The sequence below is a fragment of the Heterodontus francisci genome, chromosome 14, assembly GCF_036365525.1.
Source record: "Heterodontus francisci isolate sHetFra1 chromosome 14, sHetFra1.hap1, whole genome shotgun sequence".
NCBI classification, from domain to species: Eukaryota; Metazoa; Chordata; class Chondrichthyes; order Heterodontiformes; family Heterodontidae; genus Heterodontus; species Heterodontus francisci.
The window spans coordinates 67,354,167-67,369,504 of record NC_090384.1 but is presented as its reverse complement, the minus strand read 5'-3'; the positions used below and the strand labels follow the sequence as shown (position 1 = coordinate 67,369,504).

Genomic DNA, 15,338 nt, shown 5'->3' with positions numbered 1-15,338 from the left:
TCATGGGATATCTCTCCCCACTCTACAAACTCCTTAGCATTAAAGGTGGCCATCTCTTTTGCTTCGAGCACCGAAGAGAAAATAAATACAAGAAAACCTGTTTGTTTACTTTTCCACAATGTTCAATTTTCCCACTGTTCAATCCCCAACTGACCGCAGCAAGTGTTTTTGTGACTAGCATTTTAACCCCTTTGTGTTTATTTGTCAAATAAACAGACAGTAAAACGTTTTCTTGTAGGTTTAAAACAGAAGATTAATTATTTATTGAGCAATATGCTTTACCCCAGAATCATCACAAGCACACCCATTTACACATTCTAAAGGGAGGCAGTGGCGTAGTGGTATTGTCACTGGACCTAAACCCTGGGGACAAGGGTTCAAATCTCACCATGATAGAAGGTGGAATTTGAATTCAATTAATAAATCTGGAATTAAAAGCTAGTCTAATGATGACCATGAAACCAGTCAATTGTTGTAAAAACCCATCTGGTTCATTAATGTCCTTTAGGGAAGGAAATCTGCTGGTCTGGCCTACATGTGACTCCAGACCCCTCTGAAATGGCCTAGCAAGCCACTCAGCTGTATCTAACCACTACAAAGTCAATAAGGAATAAAACCAGATTTACCAAAGCACTGACAATGGCAAACCCAGCCCTGTTGACCCTGCAAAATCCTCCTTACTAACATCTGGGGGCTTGTGCCAAAATTGGGAGAACGGTCCCACAGACTAGTCAAGCAACAGCCTGACAGAGACTTCCTCACCGAATCATACCTTATGGACACCGTCCCCATCACCATCCTTGGGTCTTTCCTGCTGGTGGGAGGACAGCAGAGGTGGTGGCACAGTGATATACAGTCATGAGGGAGTTGCCCTGCAAGTCCTCAACATCAACTCCAGACCCCAAGTTTCATGGCATCAGGTGCAACATGGGCAAGGAAACCGCCTGCTGATGACCACCTACCGCCCTCTCTCAGCTGATGAATCCATACTCCAAGTTGAACAGCACTTGGAGGAAGCACTGAGGGTGGCAAGGGCACAGAACGTACTCTGGGTGAGGGATTTTAATGTCCATCACCAAGAGTGGCTCGGTAGTACCACTACTGACCGAGCTGGCTGCATCCTAAAGAACATAGCTGCTAGACTGGGTCTGCAGCAGGTGGTGAGGGAACCAACAAGAGGGAAAATTATACTTGACCTCATCCTTACCAATCTGCCTGCTGCAGATGCATCTTTCCAAGACAGTACTGGTAGGAGTGACCATCGCACAGTTCTTGGAGAAGTCCCGTCTTTACATCGAGGATACCCTCCACCGTATTGTGTGGCACTACCACTGTGCGAAATGGGATAGATTTCGAACAGGTCTAGCAATGCAAAACTGGGCATCTATGGAGGTGCTGTGGGCCATCTGCAGCAGCAGAATTGTACTCAACCACAATCTGTAACCTCATGGCCCAGCATATCCCCCACTCGACCATTACTACTAAGCTAAGGGACCAACCTGGTTCAATGAAGAGTGCAGGAGGGCATGCCAGGAGCAGCACCAGGCGTACCTCAAAATGAGGTGTCAAATTGGAGAAGCAACAACCCAGGAATACTTGCGTGCCAAACAGTATAAGCAGCATGCAATAGAGCTAAGCGATCAGATCTAAGCTCTGCAGTCCTGCCACATCCAGTCGTGAATGGTGGTAGACAATTAAACAACTAACTGGAGGAGGTGGCTCCACAAATATCCCCCAGCCTCAATGATGGGGGAGCCCAGCACATCAGTGCAAAAGATAAGGCTGAAGCATTTTCATCCATCTTCAGCCAGAAGTGCAGGGTGGATGATCCATCCCGGCCTCCTCCTGAGGTCCCCAGCATCACAGATGCCAGTCTTCAGTCAATTCGATTCACTCCACGTGATATCAAGAAACGACTGAAGACACTGGATACTGCAAAGGCTGTGGGCTCTGACAACATTCTGGCAATAGTACTGAAGACCTGTGCTCCAGAACTTGCCGCACCCCTAGCCAAGCTGTTCCAGTACAGTTACAACACTGGCATCTACCTGATGTGAAAAATTGCCCAGGTATGTCCTGTACACAAAAGGCAGGACAAGTCCAACCTGGCCAATTACCACCCCCATCAGTCTACTCTCAATCATCAGTAAAGTGATGGAAGCGGTTGTCGACAGTGCTATCAAGCAGCACTTGTGTAGCAATTACCTGCTCAGTGATGTTCAGTTTGGGTTCCGCCAGGATCACTCAACTCCTGATCTCATTACAGCCTTGGCTCAAACATAAACAAAACAGGTGAGGTGAGAGTGAGTGACTGCCCTGGATATCAAGGCAGCATTTGACAGGGTATGGCATCAAGGAACCCTAGCAAACCTGGAGTCAGAGAATCGGGGGAGAACTCTTCGCTGGTTAGAGTCATACCTAATGCAAAGGAAGATGGTTGTGGTCATTGGAGGTCAATCATCTCAGGTCCAGGACATCACTGCAGAAGTTTCTCAGGGTAGTGTCCTAGGCCCAACCATCTTCAGCTGCTTCATCAATGACTTTCCTTCAATCATAAGGTCAGAAGTGGGGATGTTCGCTGATGATTGCACAATGTTCAGCACCATTCTTGACACCTCAGATACTAAAGCAGTCCATGTAGAAATGCAGCAAGACCTGGACAATATCCAGACTTGAGCTGATAAGTGGCAAGTAACATTCGCACCACACAAATGCCAGGCAACGACCATCTCCAACAACAGAGAATCTAACCATCTCCCCATGACATTCAAAGGCATTGCGATCGCTGAACCCCCCCCCCCCCCCCCCCCCCCACTATCAACATCCTGGGGGTTACCATTGACCAGAAACTGAACTGGAGTAGCCATATAAATACTGTGGCTACAAGAACAGGTCAGAGGCTAGGAATCCTGTGGCGAGTAACTCACCTCCTGACTCCCCAAAGCCTGTCCACCATCTACAAGGCACAAGTCAGGAGTGTGATGGAATACTCTCCACTTGCCTGGAAGCTCCAATAACACTCAAGAAGCTTGACACCATCCAGGACAAAGCAGCCCACTTGATTGGCATACCATCCACAAACATTCACTTCCTCCACCACCGACAGTGCACAGTGGCAGCAGTGTGTACCATCTACAAGATATACTGCAGCAACACACCAAGGTTCCATAGACAGCACCTTCCAAACCCGCGACCTTTACCATCTAACACAATGACAGCAGATGCATGGGAACAACACCACGTGCAAGTTTCCCTCCAAGCCAAACATCATCCTGACTTGGAATTATATCGCCATTAATTCACTGTTGCTGGGTAAAAGTCGTGGAACTCCCTTCCTAACAGCACTGTGGGTGTACCTACCCCACAGGGACTGCAGCTTACCACCACCTTCTCAGGAGCTAAGAGTAAGCAGTCTGCATTTCACCCAAGACTGCTCAGACTACTCAAATAGAGTAGGTGATCTGGTTCTCAGAAGCCATGGAGAGATTTTCCTTCCTAGATCAAAGATTGCTGGAACAATGTTTGCCTTCTATTGAAGGTATCATGCCACTACCAGAGACGCCAGCATTCACTGTCATGTGGATCGGCAGGTCAAAAATGAGCTGTCGATTGAGTGGAATCTTTTCAAGTCGATGTAGGTCGTGAAATTGAGCAAGGGAGAACTTAGGGCCATGTGGGTGCAATATATGACTCGTTGTACCTTTGGAAATCCTGTGATTTTGCACAATTACGTCACTCTGTCATGCTGCCATTGATTATTCAGGGAGAAGGAAATTAAAATAGTTATGGAAAATGATGGTTCAGTCACTTGCTTAATCCATCTGTGCATTGCTTTGCGACCACTAGCAGTGCGGCATCTGTGATGGATGTCGAGATGCAGCATGTGGCATACCTTAGATCAACCTACTTTGAGTGCAGTCAGCAGGTCCCCCACATCATTCAGGGCACATCTCAGACACCTGTTGTGTGTCTGATTTCTGTTATGACCAAATGAGAAGAGGTCTCAGGCTCCCCTCTCTGGCTTGGCCGTAGCAGGGTTTATCTTTTTAAACACTGTGATCTTAGCTTCCCACCCCAGTAAGCCCTTGCTCACTGCACTCTAATTACAATTGCAAATGAACCAAGCAGACAGATTTTCTTGAGTTTAAACAAGATGTAAGTTTATTAGCCTCATCACTCTAACCGGGTTAAAATTATTAAAATACACGATGCATCCACGCTCACAGGCATACGAGAGGCACACACACACAAACAGATACAGAAGGGAAGAAAAAGAGTTTGGGGGCAGGGGGGGAGAATTGAAGTAGAGTTTGTAATAAATGGAATACAGATAGGGTTCTTAATGTCCTTGGTATAATGTCCTCAACTGGAGTTGAGATTGTGGAGTCTTCGCCGGGGCCACGTGCACAATTCCAGGCTGGTTTTCTGGTACCAGAAGGCCAAAGAGAGGCTTTATCAGCAGTCTTGAAACGTAGAAGCCGCCCCCGTGGTTTTCCTGGGACTTTGCTGGGAAAAGAGAGAGAGATGTCTTCCTCTTGAGGTTCAGAATTGAAGTCTGTTTCCTTTCTGTGAGGCAGAATTCAAAAGCCCCAGACTTTCCAGCAAGTAGGTCATGTGACAATCCCTTTGTTTGAAGCAAGATCTTGGAGGGTTGTTGGATTTCAGAGCCTTCCAGACATACTTGGTGAGAGGTGGAGTTTTGGCTCTTACAAAGTCAAAGGCTCTTGATCACCACTATTGCCCAGACCAATCTTGAATCAAGCACCCCCATTGTCTCTCTATTCATCTGTCTCTCAGCATGCTTTGCCATCTCTGGGAAAAGGCTCCAGATTAGGGACATGGGTTCAATGAATTTACTCTAGGCTGTACAGAGATTAGGAGCAACAGTGGTCCACTCGGCCCCTCAAGCCTGCTCCGCCATTCAATAAGATCATGGCTGATCTGATTGTAATCTCAACTCCAATTTCCTGCCTACCTCCAAAAAACCTTTCACCCCCTTGCTTCGCAAAAATATACCTACTCAAAAATATTTAAAGACTCTGCTTCCACTGCATTTTGAGGAAGACTTCCAAAGACTCATGATACTCAAAATAAAAAATGTCCTCATCTGTCTTAAATGGGTGAACCTTTATTTTTAAATAGTTACCCCTATTTCTAGATTTTCCCACAAGGGAAAACATCCTTTCCACACCCACCCTGTCAAGACCCCTCAGGATCTTACATGCTTCAATCAAGTCACCGCTTACTCTTCTAAACTACAGTGGAGACAAGCCTAGCCTGTCCAATCTTTACTCATAAGACAACTCGCACATTTGAGGTAGTAGTCTAGTAAACCTTCTCTGAGTTGCTTCCAATGCATTTACATCCTTCTGTAAATAAGGAGACCAATATTGTACACAGTACTCCAGATGTGCTCTCACCAATGCCTTGAATAACTTAAGTATAACCTCACTACTTCTGTATTCATTTCCCCTCGCAATAAACAATAACATTCTATTAGCTTACCTATTTACTTGCTAAACCTACATACTAACCTTTTGTGACTCATGCACGAGGACACCCAGATCCCTCTGCATCTCAGAGCTCCAACAATCTCTCACCATTTAGATAAATGCTTCTTTTTGATTCTTCCTGGCCTACTCACTTAACCTATCGATATTCCTTTGTGAAGAGGACACAAGGAGGCTACGAGTTACTTTTCTGCCTATCTTTGTGCTATCAGCAAATTTATTATCCATATCTTTGGTCCCTTCATCCAAGTCATTTATATAAATTGTAAAAGGTTGAGGCCCCAGCACTGATCCCTGGGGCACACCATTTGTTACATCTTTCCAACCAGAAAATGACCCATTTATGTCTATTCTCCATTTCCTGTTAACTAGCCAATCTTTTATCCATGCCAACATGTTACCCCCTAAACCATGAGCTTTTATTTTCCCCCAATAACTTTTGATGTAGCATCTTATCAAATGCCTTCTGGAAATTGTACTGGGATTCCAAATCTGAAAGTTCTGTTATCTGGCAACATTTTAAAAAAAAAATAATACAGCCTTGAAAATTACTTCCAAAGGCTTAGCAAAACTGGGGGTTATTTGATGAGTTATTAACCACAAGAATGAAGCATGGGCACTTTCTAAAATTAAAGGCACTAACGCATTTTATAACCATGTATAATTTATACTTTTTAGTATCTTTTATTTTCCCTCTGTGGTGTCTCTCCATACAAGATACATTCTCTATTTGTAAGAATGTATTGGAGACATGCAGTACTCTCATGTCTCAAACAGAGATGGGGAGCAACATTATGGGGAATCACAGGTGAAAATCTATATTCTTTCACTCAGTGGTAAAACACGTGCACCTCCTTTTAAGAATCTTTTAATATACTAAAACTAATGGCCTCCTGGTTACTTTATATTGTGACATTTGACCTGAAAACATTCAGAATTTAACAATCAGTTCATTGCAGTAGAACGGCTACAATTGTACATAGACCTAGTATTTTTAACTGTTGCATTCAGTTTTAATGACTTTAACAACATTTGCAACAGTTACTGAACAGTTAAAATTAGTCACTCAGTTTGGGTCAGCTCCTGACCTCATCACAGCCTTGGTCCAAACATGGACAAAAGAGCTGAACTCCAGAGGTGTGGTGAGAGTGACTACCCTTGACATCAAGGCAGCATTTGACTTGGTATGGCATCAAGGAGCCCGAGCAAAACTGAAGTCAATGGGAATCGGGGGAAAACTGTTGGTGTACCTACCCCACATAGACTGCAGAGGTTCAAGAAGGCAGCTCACCACCACCTTCTCAAGGGCAATTAGGGATGGGCAATAAATGCTGGCCTAGCCAGTGACACCCACATCCCATGATTGAATGAAAAAAAATAATTTTGAAGGAGAAACCAATAACCCTTAATTAGGTAATGGATGGAACTGATCATCACCAGTCTGTGGAAAGTGGAGTTTTTAAAAAGAGTAGAAATTTGTTGTTAGGACCTATTGCAGAATTTTCTTTGAGGAAAAAATACTTTATTAGTTGGATCCACACGCTGACAATAGCATAACTTTTAATTTTGAACAACTGTTTTAAAAATTCTAAAATTTTCAAAATAGCCAATGAAATGTGATGGACATTTAACATCACAATTGTCAGATTGTGCAGGTAGTGAAAAAACTCTTTGTAGTTAAATGTCGTTTGGATTTTGGGTTCATAATCTTACATAATATTTCTGTTCAAAGGAATTTAATGATACAGCAGGTTGAATAGGTCTAGAGTGCAACAGAAGCATAGAAGGAAGATGAGAAAGAGGAGAAAATGGAGGAAGCAGAGTTTCAGAATCTGAAAAATTGGAGCAAGCGCTCAAAGATAACTTCCAGTCCCTGCACGTTTTTGTTCTGGGCCCATTCCACCAATCTTGAAGAGTATATTGCAAGGAAATACAGTACATGCAATATTTCCCTCATTTGCATGTATTTACCATTCACCCATCCAAATATCAGGTGTAATTTGTCCCAATGGACCAGCAGACAAGCACATGCCCAAGTTGCTTTCCACCTCCATCCAGTGCAGATCCACTCCAAAACTGATGGGATAAAAAAGGTATAAACCTCAGACCTTTGTATCTTTCTCTCAGCTTAATACATAGGAACAGGAATAGGCCTCTTGGCCACTCAAACTTGTTCCACCATTCAATGAGGTCATGGCAGATCTGCAACCCAACTCCAGATACCTGCCTTTGCCCCATATTCCTTAATATGATCATGGGAAATGGCAGTAGGCCATTTGGCCCATTGAGCCTGCTCCACCATTCAAACAGATCATGGCTCATCATCTACCTCTACACCATTTTTCCCCACTATCCCCATATCTCATTAGTATTCAGAAATCTATCAATTTTTGTCTTGAACATGCTCAATGATTGAGATTCCACAGCCCTCTGGGGTAGAGAATTCCACAGATTCACCACCCTCTAAATAAAGAAATTCCTCCTCATCTCAAACTTAAATGGCCTGTCTCTTATTCTGAGACTGTGTCTTCTTGTTTTAGACTCACCAGCCAGAGAAAACATCATATCCACATAAATAGAGTTTTGTTGACCAAAAGTATCAATTTCAGATTTAAAATCAATAACTGATTTAGCATCAGTTGCTCTTTGCAGAAGAGAGCTCCAAACTTCTACAACTATTTGTGTTGTTACAATCGATCGCTCCAGTCAAAGCCCCCAATTAAAATATACGATTCTGATTGTGGTGGGAGAAACACACTGTTAATTCAATTCCATCCCTCCATAGATCACCTAACATATCATTTTAAACTTTCCATATTAAAGACCCAGCCAAATTGTACCATCTGTTAAGCCCCAAACGAGGCTAACGAAACCAGGTGTCTTTAAATCAACAAATTAACTGTTTAATTAGAAAAACTAAATTCTTAAACACTACTAAGATATAAACAACATTTAAAATAGAAGCGGATTTACGTTCGTCGGATGTGGAACAGTCCAAGGTTGCTTGAAGTCCTCACAGCCGTCCGATGGGGGGAAAAAAAGGTTCTTCAACAGTAGAACAGTCCGTAGTCTAATTCAGAAGTCAAAATTGTTGCTTCTTCTCCGGCACTGAATTCCAACAATTAACAACTTGCAAACACTTTTTAAATGAATCAATTTGGCTTTAGAATCTTTTGAGGGATAAAAGATTGTCACAGTCTAACTTTCCTTCCTTCAGTTTAAATCAGAGATCTCTGTTTTAGCTTGACATTTTAGAATTTTGAGAGCGAATAATAAATAAACAGACTAAATTCTCTTCCTTCGCTTTAAATGGCTTGAGAGCTCTCCTTTCAGGTGCTAACGCACAGCTGTCTGTCTGTTAGAACAGTCTGTTTCCACGATAAGCCAGTTCGAAATTAAATTGTAACAATGTATCTCTTGATCTCTGGTCCTGAATGGCTGTATCCCGGGCAACGAGAATGCCCTCTTTGACTCAGTCTTTGGAGCTTGCTGCCTTAAAGCAGTACTGCTCCCTTTCCAGCCATAAAGACACACTGCATTCTTCCTGAAAAAAAATTACAGGGTCATAACAGTATATACAAGTGTTTCCTAATTTCATTACCAATGGGTCTACCTCTAATATTTTTGGACTATGCCCCCTCGTCCTAGACTCAAGCAGTGGAAGCTAGAGTCACAGAGGATTACAGTACAGAAACAGGTCCTTTGGGCCATCTTGTCTGTGCTCTTTATCTATCCTATCTCTTCCCCTTAACATTTTGAACACTTCTATTAAATCACCCCTTTACCTACTTAATTCCAGGGAATGCAACCATAGTTTGTGTAATTCCTGCTCAGTTAACCTTTGGAATCCAGGTATCATTCTGGTAAATTTATGCTACACATCCCCCAAGACCAATATATTCTTTCTAAGGTCTGGTGCCCAGAATTTCTCTCAGTACTCCAGGTGTTGTCTAACCAGGCTTTGTATAGCTATAGCATAACATCTACCCCCTTGTATTTTGTTCCTCTAGTTATAAAGACCAGCATTCCATTACATTTCTGAAGTTTGTAGAATACGAAACAAAAGATACAGTACAGTGTAATCAGTAAAATATGGCATTTTCTTTCTGTTTAACTCTTTCACAGCATACATGTTGCTGGGTCAAAATCCTGGAACTCCCATCCTAACAGCACTGTTGGTGCACCTACACTCCAAGGACTGCAGCGGTTCAAGATGGCAGCTCACCATCCCACCTTCTCAAGGACAATTAGGGATGGGCAATAAATCCTGGCCTCACCTAGCCAGTGATGAACACATCCCACAAACAAATAAAAAAGGTCACTTCTCTTTTATTTAAAAAAATCGCAATATAAAATTTACCTGAATAAACCTTTTGAAATTCGCTCTTGAGCTTTTCTTCAAGTAATCTTGAAAAGCAACAGAAACTGCTAGACACAAAAGAAAAATATTAGTCAGTTCAGCTGGCTATTTGTTGCTGGTGCCTCCTGGGATATTGGAAGCACATGTTCAGACTGCACAAAAACTGCCTGAAATTAGTTCCTCTGTCCTATGGGGCTCTGCTCCATATACTCGAAGATATTTGATCTCTGGAGTACTGCTGTTGTGGAAAGCTGAGAGATGAACCCCTGCATATTTATCGACAACCCTTAAAGGGATTTCCTTGCCCGAAAGGATTCCATGAAAGATTTTGCTAATCAACCAGTTGTCTTTAAAGACCCAGTAGAGTATAAAGCGCTTACCTGTACAGCTGAGGAACCCCTCCGCCTTAAAGCCTGGGTAGCTGCTTACTTTTCTTTTGCTGCCATCTATACTTTGTCTTCCTGATGTAATCTGCTTGTTCCTCAAGCTCACTATCTAACTTACATGATGTTGGACCAATGCTTGTGCTTGTGGTAGAGAGAGTACATGATGCAACATACCGTGAAGTGCCATCTCCAACTACTTCATCTTAGGAAGACAAATTATGATTTCAGGCACAGAGCTAATGTAACCAATACATCATGTACAATAGTGTAATTGCACATTACTGAATGCGAGATTGAACAAGGGCAACAATGAGAAGAGTACATAATATCAGGGTCAAATATGCTTAGTCGTTTCCTCAATTGGGTCAACTGCTTCAAAAGATGGTGGTTTACCATCTGTGCACTTTTGCTTATCGTGGTTATAAGAAGTCCCTTCATGAAAGCATAAAAAAAATACATCCAGAAGTTAAAATTTGCCAGAGAACCCAGGCAGCTAACCCTGTGACCAGGGACCATCCTTCCCGGTGTGAGTGTAATCCAATGAAACAGCACGTTGATTCTAGGTGATAATGCAAGATTAGGGAATACTTTTCAAGATTTAACTATTGTCATGGTCCTGTAGTTTTTTTTCTTCGGAATATGCGGTTTGCCTTTAAGGCTTTCAAGGGATCAGCTTTAAGAGCCAGCAAGCCGTAGGAGTTATAGGAAGGTGCATTTTCGTTGCCTTAGAAACAGCGATTTGGAGACTGTGATTCAAAGGGTGCATTCTCATTACCATAGAAACAGCCACTGGGAGTGAGCCTGATGCAATACATTTGTTACAATTCAGTTTGAACTGGCAGTTAGTAAGACAGTTTAAACACACAGACAGAAGACACAGACAGCTGTGGTGTCAGCACTGAAAGAGCTCTCAACCATTTAAACTGAAGGAAATAGGATTTTTGTCTGTTTAATTATTATCTCTCTCAATTCTAAAAAGTCAAGCCAAGACGGAGATCTCTGGTAATTTAAATTGAAGGGAAGTTAGACTGTGACAATCTTTTATCCCTCAAAAACTCTAAAGTCAGACTGATTCTGTTTAAAGTGTTTGCAAGTCGTTAATTGTTGAACTTTGCTGGACTTTGAACAACATTCTGCGAAGACTTCAAACATCGGACTGTAAATTTGCAAGGACTCTAATTTTTTCTATTTTAAATGTGGTTTATAGCTTCATAGTGTTTAAGAATTTAGTTATTTTAATTAGAGTTAATTTGTTAACTTAAAGACACCTGGTTTGGTTGGCCTCATTCGGGGGTTAATAGATGGTACAATTTGATGGGTCTTTCTTTAATTTGGAAAGTTTTTAAATGATATGTTAGCCGATCTGTGGAACGATGGGATTGGATTTACTCCCATTTGGAAACAAACAAACTTATTAGCGAGAGACAGCATGGTTTTGTGAAGGGGAGGTCATGTCTTACTAATTTGATTGAGTTTTTTGAGGAAGTGACGAAGATGATTGATGAGGGAAGGGCGGTGAATGTTGTCTATATGGACTTTAGTAAAGCCTTTGACAAGGTCCCGCATGGCAGACTGGTGCAAAAGGTGAAGTCACACGGGATCAGAGGTGAGCTGGCAAGATGGATACAGAACTGGCTTGGTCACAGAAGACAGAGGGTAACAGTGGATGGGTGTTTTTCTGAATGGAGGGATGTGACTAGTGGTGTTCTGCAGGGATCAGTGCTGGGACCTTTGCTCTTTGTAGTATATATAAATGATTTGGAGGAAAATGAAGCTGGTCTGATTAGTAAGTTTGCGGACGACACAAAGGTTGATGGAATTGCGGATAATGATGAGGATTGTCAGAGGATACAGCAGGATATAGATCGGTTGGAGACTTGGGCGGAGAAATGGCAGATGGAGTTTAATCCGGACAAATGTGAGGTAATACATTTTGGAAGGTATAATGCAGGTGGGAAGTATACAGTAAATGGCAGAACCCTTAGGGAGTATTGACAGGCAGACAGATCTGGGCATACAGGTCCACAGGTCACTGAAAGTGGCAACGCAGGTGGATAAGGTAGTCAAGAAGGCATACGGCATGCTTGCCTTCATCGGTCGGGGCATAGAGTATAAAAATTGGGAAGTCATGCTGCAGCTGTACAGAACCTTAGTTAGGCCACACTTAGAATATTGCGTGCAATTCTGGTCGCCACACTACCAGAAGGACGTGGAGGCTTTGAAGAGGGTACAGAGGAGGTTTACCAGGATGTTGCCTGGTCTGGAGGGCATTAGCTATGAGGACAGGTTGGAAGAACTCGGATTGTTTTCACTGGAACGACGGAGGTGGAGGGGCGACATGATAGAAGTTTACAAAGTTATGAACGGCATGGACAGAGTGGAGAGTCAGAAGCTTTTTCCCAGGGTGGAAGAGTCAGTTACTAGGGGACATAGGTTTAAGGTGTGAGGGGCAAAGTTTAGAGGGGATGTGCAAGGCAAGTTCTTTTACACAGAGGGTGGTGAGTGCCTGGAACTTGCTGCCAGGGGAAGTGGTGGAAGCAGATACGATAGCGACGTTTAAGAGACATCTTGACAAATATATGAATAGGAAGGGAATAGAGGGATATGGGTCCCGGAAGTGCAGAAGGTGTTAGTTTCCGCAGGCATCAAGATCGGCGCAGGCTTGGAGGACCGAATGGCCTGTTCCTGTGCTGTACTGTTCTTTGTTCTTTGAATTAACAGTGCATTAGTCCCACCACAATCAGAATCGTATATTTTGACTGGGGGCTTTGTCAGGAGTGGTCGGTCGTAACACTATTACAATGCAAACTTTTGTGTGCCTTGCAGAAATTATGTCCTGCAGTGTTGCTGAACTTATATATAAAAAAAGGTTTTGATGCTTTACATGTTACCTCCTACAGATTGCTGTAACTCACAACTTTGGATTGATTCCTAAACATCAACTGTTATTAGTTTTGTGTCTACACATACTTCATGACAACAAAATCTTATTTCTTGTCATGTTTGAGACAATTTTGTGTCATATTTTTCCAAATATAAATATTCTACATCTATTGTTACAATCAAGTGAGGAGGGGTCGAAGGGTTCCCCTCTTTTCCCCCTCCTTGTTTGACCACAAACACATTTATTTCTTTTCTAAATGGATATACTTGCCAATTCAGTGAGTGCTTACCCGTTTACACACCGTGATCATAAAAAGAGCCAATCGGACTGGTTTTCTTGAGTTTAGCCAAGGTTTATGTACTTAAACCAATCTAAATAAAAATAAAATACACTCCAACTTTCACACACACACAAAAATACACGATGCATCCAAGCTCACATTCATACAGGAGGCACACACACAGAAATAGATACAGAGGGGAAAAAGAGTTGGGAGGTTGAAGTAAAGTCCGTAAACAATGGAATTCAAATACTGCACAATTTGGGCTCGAGTCAGGAAATGGAAGGGAGGGAGCAACTCAAGAAAATTACAATCACCATGGAAGTGGTATTGAACAAATTATTGGAGCTAATAAAAACAAAAAATACTGGAAATACTCAGCAGGTCTGGCAGCATCTGTGGAGAAGTTTCTCTCTCCACAGATGCTGTCAGATCTGCTAAGTATTGAGAGCATTTTTTGTTTTTATCTCAGATTTCCAGCATCTGCAATATTTTGCTTTTAATCAAATTGTTGGAACTGCAGGCTGACAAGTCCCCGGGTCCTGATGGACTTTATTTAGAGATACAGCACTGAAACAGGCCCATCGGCCCACCGAGTCTGTGCCGACCGAGAACCACCCATTTCTACTAACCCGACAGTAATCCCATATTCCCTACCACCTACCTATACTAGGGGCAATTTACAATGGCCAATTTACCTATTATCTGCAAGTCTTTGCCGGTGGGAGGAAACCAGAGCACCCGGCGAAAACCCACGCGGTCACAGGGAGAACTTGCAAACTCCGCACAGGCAGTACCCAGAATTGAACCCGGGTCGCTGGAGCTGTGAGGCTGCGGTGCTAACCACTGCGCCACTGTGCCGCCCTTCATCCTAGGGTCTTAAAAGTGGCTAGTGAGATAGTTGATGCGTTTGTTTTAATTTTCCAAAATTTCCTACATTCAGGGAAGGTATGCCTAACTGGAAAATAGCGAATGTAACTCCTTTATTCAAAAAGGGAGGGAGACAGAAAGCAGGAACCTACAGGCCAGTTAGCTTAACATCTGTCTTCGGGAAAATGTTAGAAGCTATTATGAAAGACGTTATAGCAGCGTACTTAGAAAAATTGAAGGTAATCAGGCAGAGTCAGCATGGTTTTGTTAAAAGGAAATCATGTTTAACCAATTTATTGGAGTTCTTTGAGGGAGTTACATGTGCTGTGGATAAAGGGGAAAATCGGTGGATGTATTGTACTTGGATTTCCAGAAGGCATTTGATAAGGTGCCACATCAAAGGTTATGGCGGAAAATAAAAACTCATGGTGTAGGGGGTAACATATTGGCATGGATAGAAGATTGGCTAGCTAACAAGAAACAAACAGAGAGGAGGCATAAATGGATCATTTTCTGGTTGGCAAGATGCAATGAGTGGTGTGTCACAGGGATCTGTGCTGGGGCCTCAACTTTTTACAATTTATATAAATGATTTAGTTGAAGGGACCGAAGGTATGGTTGCTAAATTTGCTGATGACACAAAGATTAGGTAGGAAAGTAGGTTGTGAAGAGGACATAAGAATATAGGGATATAGGATAGGTTAACTGAGTGGGCAAAAATCTGGCAGATAGAGTATAATGTGGAAAAATGCGAAGTTGTCCATTTTGGCAGGAAGAATAACAAAGAAGCATATTATCTAAATGGTGAGAGATTGCAGAGCTCTGAGATGCAGAGGGATCTGGGTGTCCTACTGCATGAATCGCAAAAGGTTAGATAGCAGGTACAGCATATAATTAGAAAAGCTAATAGAATGTTATCATTTATCATGAGGGGAATTGAATAGAAAAGCAGGGCGGTTATGCTTCAGCTATACAGGGCATTGGTGAGACATCTGTAGTACTGGGTACAGTATTGGTCTCCTCATTTAAGGAAGCATGTAACTACGTT

General features: G+C 42.5%; 1 long non-coding RNA gene across 2 annotated transcripts in view; it reads right to left on the bottom strand.

Annotated features, from left to right (window-relative positions):
* Positions 1 to 8,391: 8,391 nt before the first annotated feature.
* LOC137377095 (uncharacterized) overlaps positions 8,392 to 15,338 on the bottom strand; it is a 36,158-nt gene continuing 29,211 nt past the window's right edge. For both annotated transcript variants that reach the window (XR_010976361.1, XR_010976362.1), the window contains exons 3-4: positions 9,871 to 9,938; positions 8,392 to 9,054 (exon numbers count right to left, since the gene is read on the bottom strand). This is a non-coding gene — a long non-coding RNA (uncharacterized lncRNA). The remainder of the gene's footprint in view (positions 9,055 to 9,870; positions 9,939 to 15,338) is intronic.